Consider the following 9,101-nt stretch of genomic DNA (forward strand, 5'->3'; position numbering starts at 1 on the left):
CGTTTTCCATGCTAGTATGGGTTGGACAGTTTCAACCCATACTAGCATGGAAAACGGACGTTAAATGATGATGATGTATGTGTATATATTTGTGTGTTTCATTCAGAATGGGCTGGAGCAAGATCAGATTATTCAATGTCCATAATGTGCCACTTGTGCATGTATGTACTGGACTAGTTGAGTTACTGATGTCTGGGAAAATGGCAGTCACAGAGAGGTAACAAACTAGATTTACGGTTTCAATTCTCTTGCGTACAGACAAGATTTGATGTTGAGACTAGAGTCGCGACATCATATTTTGGCCTGCTAGAAATAGTAACTAAATCTTCTAGATGTGCCTGAAGAAAAGAAAAATGTGATGGTCATGGCTGTAACATTTCTGATGATAAGTCTGCTCTGTCAGAAACAAGTTAAAAGTAATGGTCATTACATAATTACAATTTTTTTCCTTTATTGCAGCAATAAAGGAAAAAAATTGTAATTATGTAATGACCATTACTTTTAACTTGTTTCTTAGATATCACTCTGTGTAAAAACCAGTTTGTTTGGAGCCCATCCATGGATTTACAATATAGAGTTGTGATGAACTGTAACCTTGGATCCTACCACTAGATTACCTAGAGTTCTTCACTAGTCTAAGTAATATTGTTAGCTTGGTGTACCAACAGAGAGCTTAATTATTTTATCTGGATTGATAATCCCTCTCTATTTGTTCCATATATATATATATATATATTTGACAGGAAGGACCACAAAAGAAAGAAAGAGACCTCGATATTATGCAAATAGAGGAATTCATCTGTAAAAATATGTGACACTTATTCAGTAGCCATGATAAAACTCCGAGTTTCGGATGCCAGGGTGGGAGGAATTTTCAATTGACCAGATAACTGAAGAGATGTTGGCATGGGCTCCCACCCTGGCATCCGAAACTCAGAGTTTTATCATGGCTACTGAATAAGTGTCACATATTTTTACAGATATATATATATATATATATGTGTGTGTGTGACATTTTAAATGCACAGATGATTCACTAGAAGCATCTGATAGCTTTTGTTACCTGGAAGATGTGTTTAGCAGGGCAGGTGATTGCTCTGAAAGTATAGCACCCGGGCTAAGAAGTAAGAACAGGCTGGAGGAAGTTCAGGGAGCTAATATTACTACTGACAACAAAGGATCAGGACTACAGGACCTTCCTACATGAACAGGAATTGGTAGATAGGTAGAATGAAAAAGAAATCAAAGAAGCTGAGAGCAAGGTGAAAGGAAAAGAGGAAGAGAATTGAAGAATAAGAAAGTGTTTAAGGAATTAAGCAGAGGTGAAGGAGTAGAAGGGAAAACATTTAAACTTGTTAGTAACATGGTGCCAAGCTTGAATATAAAACATTGTTCCTTCCATTTCTTTGAGATGTGGATCCTTGGTGGATGGTGACACCACCCACTGGTAAGTGAGTGATGGAATGGACTGAGGTGTTGGAGTGGGTGGCAACGGATTGGCAAGTTGTTGGCCTGTTTCCTACTGTAAAGGGTGGCACAAAGTTTGCATATGACATGTGATCAGTTATGCTAGCAATACATGGACTATATTATCATCATTTATATTCACCCTTCCATGCTGGTATGGGTTGTGCAATTTATTATGGTCTGATTCATGTCTTATTCAGAGTTATATGTTACAACTGCAGGTGTGATTTCTTGAGTTGGGTGCTTTTCATATCTTCAATTATCTTATAGAATATACTGGGTGTTTTTATCATGACACAAGTTCCTGAGAAATCATCTTGCTACTGGGATTACTTAAAGGTTCTCTCCATCCTATACTGTCTCTGTTCACTCATCAGTACAAAGAGGTTTTCACACTACTGGTTTGGAAAAGAACCAGAGTAAGAATGTGATAGAAGCTGAAAGCAATACTAAGCAGTACACTTCACAAATGTAACAAAGAAATTTATCATTTGCTAAATTATGCACTGAAAATGCAGCAAGTCAAGTATGTTCTTTGAAGGACAGTTATATTTTCTGGCATCATCAGTTAACATCCGCTTTCCATCTAGCATGGGTTGGACGATTTGACTGAGGACTGGCGAACCAGATGGCTGCACCAGGCTCCAATCTGATCTGGCAGTGTTTCTACAGCTGAATGCCCTTCCTAATGCCAACCACTCCGAGAGTGTAGTAGGTGCTTTTTATGTGTCACTGGCAATGGCCACGCTCAAAATGGTGTTTTTTATGCGCCACCTGCACAGGAGCCAGTCCAGCCATATATATGTTTGTGTGTCTGTGTTTGTCTCCCACCATTGCTTGACAACTGATGCTGGTGTGTTCACATAGCGGTTCAGCAAAAGGAAACGACAGAATAAGTACTAGGCTTACAAAGAATAAGTCCTGGGTTGATTTGTTCAACTAAAGGTGGTGCTCCAGTATGGCCACAGTCAAATGACCAAAACAAATAAGAGTACATGGGAGGTGTGGACCACTTAAACTGGCTTATCCAAAGGTATTGCTTCTCTGTTACATCTAAGAAGTGGTGCTTTAGTCTATTCACAAATTTCCTTGATACTATAATGGTTAATTCCTGGATTGCATATTGTTTTGTAAATAGAAATACTTTGACATTACTAGATTTCAAGAGGTCAGTTACACAAGCTTGTTTGGAGTTTTTCTCTGATTCCGATCCCAAAAATTTGGGATAGCCAAAGGTATTTTCTTCAAAAGTAATACTAGAAATTAGATTTTCTACTACTAGACATATATTCTTGATAGAACAGAGGGAGAGAAACAAAGAAAATGTGCCATTAAAAAAGAAAAGTTTCAGAACAAAGTGTAAAATGTGATGTTGGTCTTCACATGGGTGAATATTTCAACAAATGGCATTCACAGTAATCTGTACTTAGGTTGTTCAGAAAAAAATTACTTTCTATTCTTTTTTTCAAGTAATATGCAATTCATTTGAATAAATGAATAAATAAAAGTGCTTTTTTATTTTTTTTCCTTTTTGAAATCAAGTATCTTACTTTAAAAATACTGTTTTTTTTAACAAAAGTACCCCATATGCCCATGGTCCTAAAAAAAGGACCAAACTAAAAATGTACTTTTGTCCCCCACCCTATTTTCTCCCAAATTTGTTTATTAAAAAAATTTTTTTGGCCAACCCCCCCCCCCCCCCGTTTTCGGATACGGAGGTTCCGGAAAATTGCCAAAAATCGGCATTGTTAAATTTTTTCCCCCTTCCCCACCAAATTCTTTAATTTTGACTTATTTCCCCAACTCTGACCCTTACCCTAAAACACTAATCCTAACCCTGAAACCCCAACCCTAATCCTAAATCCTAACCCTAAAACCCTAACCGTAACTACAGAAATGTTTTGAAATTTTTGTCCGTATTAGGAAAAAATAAAATTCTTAATAAAAAATTTTACAAAAATTTTCGTAAATTTTTTTCAGAATCATAATTAAATAAAAATATCTGATATACGTAAACAACTAAAATGTTGCAAAATATAAACAACTTGATTTTCGGCAGTAAAAGAGTTAATTATTCGGTGTTTTACTTCACACCTGGAATAACAACATTCAATTGTTTTTCATTTTTTGACACGTTTATCTTCTAAACAATAACATTTTTTACCAAAAACATGACGACCGTATCAGCGATGCAGCACCTTAGTCAACGGGCATTATACGCCGAGGAAATCCTAACTAATTTAAAACAGCAATTAGAAGAAGTGAAACGTACAGAAATGAAAAATATCATGAACAAGGAAGAAAAACGAATTCGTCGGGAAAATGAACGATTGAAAAGAGAGGTGGATGAGTACAAAAAGAAGTTAATACTCGCTGAAATTGCTCATGGGATAAAGCAGGTACCTCTTCCGAACAAAAGAAATTTAGATCAAATAACTTCAGACCAGAGAGTTTCACCAACGAAAGAAATCGAAGTTAATAATGTGAAAGCTGCTCCTAAGCCTGTGGCTACTATTAACCCCGACAACAAGACCTCCGATGTGGACGTATCAAAGTTAAATATTCGGGTAGGATTTGTTAAATCTGCTAAAAAGCACCCTGATGCTGACACAATGTACGTGATTGAAACTGACATGGGAGAGGAGAAACCGCGAAACGTGTTGTCCGGTCTGGTCGGTTCCCTTGCGTTATCGGAAATCGAGGGTCGCATGTGTGTTTTCCTATGCAACCTGAAACCCGCTAAGCTGCGAGGTATCTTATCTGAAGGAATGATTCTCGAAGCCAACGGGGGAGACAAAGTGGAACTGTTGAAACCACCGCCAGGTAGTGTTCCGGGAGACCGTGTCGTGTGTGCTAAGTACCCTGGTGAACCGGAACGCGTAATCAATTCAAAAAACAAAATTTGGGACCTCGTCAAACCGCATATGAAAACTGACAACGACTGCGTTGCTACGTATAAAGGTGAACCGCTTATAATCGTGGACAAAGGACAAGTAACAGTACCATCACTTGCAAACAAACAGCTTCGTTGAATATAAACATGACGAAGTGGACAGAAGTGTGAGAAAACTGACAGGGGTTATTAAGATTTTAGTCTCCTCCACCCTCATACTATTTGTTATCGCTAAAAATGTTTTTCTTTTGATTTTTTTTCCATGTTAACACACACACACAAGCACTACAAGAATTATTCTTTTCTACTCTAGACACAACACCCGAAATTTTGTGGGAGGGAGGCAGTCGATTAGATCAACATATATATATATATATATATATATATATATATATATATATATATATATATATATATATAAATTGTGTCTATATATAATTTCACTAAAAAAAGGCACTATCATACTATTTGCTGTCAGAAGTGAAAGTGCTCACTGCCTGCTAGTGAAGGATCTGTCTGGCTGCCTGTCTGCCTGTTGCTGGCCTGTCGATTCTTTGGCTACTGACAGCTAATACCATGACTGGCCGGAGCGAGCTATATGTCTGTCTGTCTGTCTCTCTCTCTCTATCTATCTATCTATTACTCGAAAGTTCGCGCGTCCGCGCTAGCTAGTCTTGAGTAGAAAACACAAATTTAATATAAAAACATATTTCCTGAAATTGCAAATTATTTAAAATATAAAAATATAATTTTCAACAGAGAGAATTTATCAAAATAGAAAACAAATGAAGTTTGAAGTTTTAAAATAATAGGATCGACCACTCACGACTAGCTACCTCGGACGCGCGAACTTTCGAGTAATAGATAGAGAGAGAGACAGACAGACAGACAGACAGACATATAGCTCGCTCCGGCCAGTCATGGTATTAGCTGTCAGTAGCCAAAGAATCGACAGGCCAGCAACAGGCAGACAGGCAGACAGACAGATACTTCACTAGCAGTGAGCACTTTCACTTCTGACAGCTAAATAGCATGATAGTGCCTAAAAAAAAAATAATTTCGAAGGTTTGTTTTTTGTTTTTTTTGCCCCATTTTTGAGTCATAATATCTAGGCAAATCAAAAGCAAAAACAGGAAAAAGAGAAGTCAAAGGACCATTCACAATTAATGTATTTGATTGACACACAGAAAGTTCTATAATACACACAAAGCTTGAAATTTTATGGAAAGGAGTTTATCGATTACATTGACCCCAGTGTTCATCTGATACTTTATTTTATCAACCCCAAAAGGATGAAAAGCAAATGACCTTGGTGACATTTGAACCTAGAACATGAATCTGGAAGAAATACTGCTAAATATTTTGGCCAGCATGATAATGATTCTGCCAGCTGACCACCTTATTTGAGTTTCTAATAATCCTTTCTATTATAGGCACAAGGCCTGCAATTTTGAGGGAAGGGGACTAGACAATTACATCAAATCAGTACTTAACTGGTACTTATTTTTTTATAGACTTGAAATGGTGAAAGGCAAAGTCGACCTCAGTAGAATTTCTAAGAAATAAAGGTAATCTGATTAATGGAAGATTCAAATAAGCTTATTAAAAAATATACAGGGATATTTTTCAAAAAAGGAGGATTTTGACAAAATTTATTTTTCTATAATAGTAATTTCCAGTACTTAAATTACAATGTAAAACAAAATTATTTTTGAAAAAAGAAGTCTAAAATGCAAAAATTATCGAAATGGGGCAAAAAATTTTGAATTCTTTTTTATTTTTTTCAGATTCCTAATCTCTAATGTTTAAACATTAGAGATTAGGAATCTGAAAAAACTACAAATCATTCAAAATTTTTGACAAACTGATTAATTACTGACTCTAGCTGTCTTTTCCTTAATGGCGTGCAAATTTTAGAGAATGCTCGATTTTTGCAATTATCTACCCTTTTCATCTGGAGTTGATACAAGATGCTTCAAAGCAATTAGTTTACCTACTCTCTAGAATTGGCGATAATTTCAGTAAATTAAGAATTCATCTTGTCTTTTATTAAACATACCCCTATTCATTTTTATTGTTCAAATACATGATGCTGGCCACTTTACTGCAAATTATCTTGGCCATAAATGTGTTATCATTTTCTCTCTCTTCTTTGTATATGTCTATATGCCTTGTTTGCTGAACTAAGGCAGGACAATTGCTGTGCTGATGACACCTATTGAGTCAGAAACATGTACTGACAGCTGTTCTCTTGTCTTTGCACAATCAGACTGTCTTTTCCTTAATTGCATGTAAATTTTGGAGAATACTTAACTTTTGCATTTGTCTCTCTTTTCCCATTTGGTGTTGATACCAACTGCCATCAAGTGATTGATCTAGCCTCCTTGGAAGAGGATATAATTCAATAATCAAAACTTTACATCATATATATATATATGGCAACGGCCACAGGCACTTTTTACCTGTGGCCGTTGCCAGTACCGCCTGACTGGCCCTCGTGCCGGTAGCACGTAAAAGCACCCACTACACTCTCTGAGTGGTTGGTGTTAGGAAGGGCATCCAGCTGTAGAAACTCTGCCAAATCAGATTGGATCCTGGTGTAGCCATCTGGTTTCACCAGTCCTCAGTCAAATCGTCCAACCCATGCTAGCATGGAAAGCGGACGTTAAACGACGACGATGATGATGATGATGATTCCATGATGGAGACAAGTTACCAATGTCCAATATGACAAGCTTGATGATTGCTAAGAATTTTCAGCAAGAAACCAATGGTAGACTCGTTAACACACAAATAAAGAATATTTATGCATCAATGCAGTGTTGAGCACTCATTCTCACTGCTTGATATCTGCACACTCCCGTCAGTTATGACGACAAGGGTTCCAGTTGATCCGATCAACGGAACAGCCTGCTCGTGAAATTAACGTGCAAGTGGCTGAGCACTCCACAGACACGTGTACCCTTAACATAGTTCTCAGGGAGATTCAGCGTGACACAGTGTGTGACAAGGCTGACCCTTTGAACTACAAGCACAACAGAAACAGGAAGTAAGAGTGAGAGAAAGTTGTGGTGGAAGAGTACAGCAGAGTTTGCCACCATCCCCTGCCAGAGCCTCGTGGAGCTTTAGGTGTTTTTGCTCAATAAACACTCACAACACCCAGTCTGGGAATCAAGACCACGATCCTATGACCGCGAGTCCGTTGCCCTAACCACTGGACCATTGCACCTCCACTCAATATCTGTATTTATATATATATATATATATATATATATATATATATACATACACACACACACACACACACACATATATATATATATATACATATATAAACAAAAATGAGCTAAGAGAAATAACTCAAAGTGGCCAGTGGCATGTATTTGAAAATCATAGAGAAATACTTGTATGTTAAATTGTTTACAACAAATATTCTTGATTCATTAAAATTATTACCACCTCCAGATGATGTATCATAATTACCAAACAACATTTATAATCAGCTCTACTTGAGGAGGGGAGATAATCTTAAGATTCAAGAATTTCTCCAAAATTGACGTCTTAAAGGAAAGGAATAGGCTTATTGCCTGAAGATTAGAGGGTAGTTGTAGACACATGTTACTGGCTCAGTAGCCTTCACCTGCATTGGGATTGTCCAACTGTATCTTCAGTTGTGAAAGGACTTAGACTGATACAAAACAGAAAAAAAACAGTAATGGTCTACACACATACATTTACATATATACATGCTCTCATATATATATATATATATATATATATATATATATATATATATATATATATATATAGATAGATAGATATAGATATATAATTTCGTATACATACATACATACATATATATATAGGATATCCGATCAATGGAACAGCCTGCTAATGAAATCAATATGCAAGAGACTCTACTCCACAGACATGTGTACCTTTAATGTAGTTCTCTTCAGTTTGACACAGAATATGATAAGGTTGGCCCTTTGAAATACAGACACTCCTAATTTTTGCCAGCTGAGTGGACTGGAGCAACATCAAATAAAGTGCCTTGTTCAAAGACACAATGCATTGCCTGGAATTGAACACATAACCTTACAATCATGAGCCAAATACCTGAAACACTAAGCCACATGCCTTCTCTTACACATACACAAACACACATTCTCTGAAGTATTAAAGTTATAACGATATATATAGTTGATTTTTAAAAAATTTGTACACTAAATGGAAAATCTCAGGTAACTAAATACTCTTTCAAATGATTTAAAAGTATTTTTATATTTTTCATGAAAATATTTTGCAAAATAAAGATATCAATTTTATCCAGAATTATATTTCTATGTGTGTTTTCATACTGCTGTTATTATTAATTAGCCCTAATCGGCCTTTGTTGCTCAAACCTATAATCAAAGGCTCCCATGTTTCAATTGCAAGTGTAGTGTACATGAGATTACTCTATCCTATGTCTATTTTTTTAAGAGTGAAGGAGATTTGTGGGTAATCTATTTGGAAATGTATGTCAAATTTGAGGTTGGAAATTATTATAAAATGAAAGAAACTGAAATGAAAAGTACCTACATTCTCTCTAAACTCTGTGAGAGTGTATATATATATATATATATATATATATATATATATATATATATAACATAAGTTCATTTTTACACCATTGTCCCTCCAGAAATGGCTGTCGGATGTGTACTCCTCGATGTTATACTTCTAAATGGATTTATTT

General features: G+C 36.1%; 1 pseudogene; it reads left to right on the top strand.

Annotated features, from left to right (window-relative positions):
- Positions 1-3,507: 3,507 nt before the first annotated feature.
- Positions 3,508-8,700, top strand: LOC106876904 (aminoacyl tRNA synthase complex-interacting multifunctional protein 1 pseudogene; annotated as a pseudogene).
- The last annotated feature ends 401 nt before the right edge of the window (positions 8,701-9,101 follow it).

The sequence above is a fragment of the Octopus bimaculoides genome, chromosome 9, assembly GCF_046866305.1.
Source record: "Octopus bimaculoides isolate indiv1 chromosome 9, ASM4686630v1, whole genome shotgun sequence".
Classification (NCBI taxonomy): Eukaryota; Metazoa; Mollusca; class Cephalopoda; order Octopoda; family Octopodidae; genus Octopus; species Octopus bimaculoides.